Source organism: Rana temporaria, chromosome 12 (genome assembly GCF_905171775.1).
Source record: "Rana temporaria chromosome 12, aRanTem1.1, whole genome shotgun sequence".
Lineage (NCBI taxonomy): Eukaryota > Metazoa > Chordata > Amphibia > Anura > Ranidae > Rana > Rana temporaria.
Window position 1 is genome coordinate 67,667,454 of NC_053500.1, and position 3,512 is coordinate 67,670,965.

Consider the following 3,512-nt stretch of genomic DNA (forward strand, 5'->3'; position numbering starts at 1 on the left):
ACAAAAACAAGTTTTCTGCGTTGCCAAGTCCCTGATTAAATTTTCTGACCGCTTGTCTTTCAAATGGTATCTTCCCAGCAAGCGTGCCAGATATGGGGTCAAGATATATAAGTTCTGTGACAGGGCCACAGGCTATACATGTAGTTTTATGGTTTACGAGGGAAGAGATGGTTACGTAGACCTGGAGAACTGCCCAGATTACATAGGGAGCGGTGGCAAGATTGTGTGGGACTTGGTGTCACCCTTAGAGCCGGTTCAAACTTGGGCGACCTGGGATCCGACTTCAAGTCGCGTGGTCGAGAAAGTGAATGGGAGCCGTCTTAATGTACTCTACTGAAGTCGCTCCGACTTCAGAAAAGGTTCCTGTACTACTTCAATCCGACTTCTAGGCAACTTGTACCCATTGATTTCAATGGAAGTAGCCTCAGAAGTCGGATCACTGTCTTAACTGAAGCAACAATACAGGAAGATAACATACATTTCTCTTGAAGTTGCCTTGTACTGTCCTGGAGGCAACTTGAAGTTTCCTTGTGAGTTGCCTGATGATTCATACTCAAGTCGTGTCCAAGTTGCCTCCCGAAGTCATGCTAGAAGTCGTGTTGCCCCTGTGTGAATGGGCTCTTATTTGAAAACAGGTACCACTTGTATGTGGGCAATTATTACATGAGCGTGCCACTTTTTAGTCCCTTGTTTGATCAGTAGATTGGCGTATGTGGAACCATGCAATCTAATCACCAGGGCTTACCCCAGAGGCTTGTAAATTCCCGTCTGAGGGAGAGGGCCTGCTCCAAGTGTAGTAATTTGCTCGCTGTGAAGTGGAGGGATAATGAGAATGTGTTTTCGTTCTGTCCTCCCTCCACGCAGACACGACGGTCCAAATTTCTACAGCGACTGGTGTTGTGGAGAAACCCCTCTGTGTAACCAAAATATGGGAGGAGTGGACTTCAACGACCAGTTGTTGGTGCCATACCTAGTTGCCCATAAGGCCAAATGCTGGTACCAAAAAGTGTCTGTACACTTATTTCAATTGGCTTTGCTGAACGCTCATGTGCTATACAGAGCTTCAGGATGAACTGGATCCTTCATTAAATTCAAGGAAGAGATCAGCACGGATTTATTTATCTTGACCGCAACAGTGTTTGCTCCCATGATACATAAAGCCGTGACTCCAACGCTGTAGGAGGCGATTTCACCACCACAGTTAAAATTTAAAAAAAAAAAAGCATGTATGCAGGCAGGGGTGGAGGAGCGGTTTGCTCCTAACTTTTGGCCTATGCTCCTAACTTTTTACTATGATTTTTTTTGTCTTGCAGTTATTTGCTTAGCAGGTATGCCATTCAGCTGCAGCACTGATGTATTTATCTTGACCGCAACTGCGTTTGCTCCCACAATACGTAAATTAGCAGCTCCAGCGCTGTAGGCGGTAATTTCACCACCACTGTTAAAAACAAAATAGTACATGTATGCCCATCATTAGGGATGAAAGGAGGTGGTATTCTAATGGTGGCCATACCCACCAATCAATCCTTCTTTTTTTTTTTTTTCGTTCAGCCCACGGGCTGCATGGGGAAAACAAATTACAATATATGTCCAACAAGGACCAGCAACGTACTGGTATGTTGCTGGACTTTGAGCAGTTATACCAGAATGATGCCTGCAGGTTTAGGTATCGAGGAAAGAGAAAATTACCCCTAGGGGCTTTGTGCTGCAGCAAGGAATAGAAACGTACCAAAAAATATATAAAAGTATAAATTTATTTAAATATGTTGTACGAAAAAAGCCCCAAACAGTAGGGACTCAAGATATGAGCTTGGTAAAAAACATAAGTCATACATGGCAAATAAAAACACAAGGTAGAACAAGTACAGACATAGCATAACAGTACTGTAAGTATACAAATACTATGGGCGAAAAACACCCCTACGCGTTTCGACCTTTTATAAGTAGCGGTCTTCTTCAGGGAGTATTAGTTAGACGCTGCCATAGGTTCTGTAAGAAAGAAAATACACACAAAGAGAGATACATATAGATAAGTGGGACATAATAAACAGAAGAACACAAAGAGGGCCCGCCACCCACAGCCATATAGGTAGATGGCAGGATGCGGGTAAACCTCCTACAAAAGTGGACTAGTGTAGAAAATCCCACTGCCACTCACCCAAGACGTCCAATGGAAGGCGTAGACCCGGACCAGATGAACCACTGCCGCACCATCAAACTCCCCCGGGGGGTACCAGAGGGGTGGAAAAAGGGGAGAGGAGCTCCCCTGGGTCAGTGTAGAAAAGGACTCCGAATTCAGGTGCACCACCAAGAGAGGTACCGCCCGGGCCTACGAGAGGTCACCAGATAGCGTGCCAAAGCCGCGCCCCGAGGCGGGCCGGAGGGGGGGGGGGGGCGGGGGCGGCAGGCAAAAAGGGGGGGGGAGGAGGGCAAACCGAGGCGGGGAAGGAGCACAGGGAGGGGGGGGGGGGCAACGGGGATGGCGGATCAAGGCCAAGCAGGTGGGGACGAGCACACGCGCCTGGCTGGGTCACAGGGGGGCCCGACACCACCGTGTACACCGGGATGGGTAAGTTGGGGTGCGGGGGAGCGCTCCCCTCCTAAGGTTGCGGTGAAGACCCTGTAATGTAAATACACGTATATGTATAAGACTAGGAAGCATGTCTAAAAAATAAAAATGGTAAATATATGAGTACACGCCAGGCTGAACAAGAAGCCTGATGTGTAGGCAGGTTTAGGTATCATTCTTTTCAGCCAGCGGTCGGCTTTCATGTAAAAGCCATCCTAGCAACTAATTAGCCTTTAGACTGCTTTTACAAGCAGTGGGAGGGACGTTCCATGGTTTTCTCTGGCTATTTTGGCCCAACAGGGGAACCTGAGAATGCAGACGGTGGTTCCGCCAGCTGACCATAGAGCTGATCAGAGACCAGAACAGCTCCAATCATCTCTATGGTCTAAGAAACCAGAAGCTACGAGCATTTCATGACTAAGCACAGGTTCACACTGGGTACGATTTTGAGAAGCGATTTCACATGTCAAATCGCATCTCAAATCGGCGGCGATTGTCGGCAATGGCACCGTCCTAATCGGTGCGACGCCGCATCGATTTCAAAAAGTAGTCCCTGAACTACTTTCTGCGATTTCGGGCCTGCACAGATGTCTCTTAAATCGCGGCCGAAATCGGGACTGCCAGCCAGAGTGAAATCGTGCGAGTTTAGCTGAACTCGTGCGGCTTCACTCCCGCAGCCCAGTGTGAACCTGGGCTTAGATTTTGCCGGATATAAACGGCATCATTGGGAAAGCATTTTATCACACTGATCTTGGTGTGGTCAGATGCTTTGAGGGCAGAAGAGAGATCTGGGGTCTAATAGACCCCTATTTTTTTTTTTTTTCAAAAAGAGTACCTGTCACTACCTATTGCCATCAAAGGGGATATTTACATTCCCTGAGATAACAATAAAAATGATAAAAAATAAATAAAAGAAACCGTTAAAAAAAAAAAAAGTAAAATA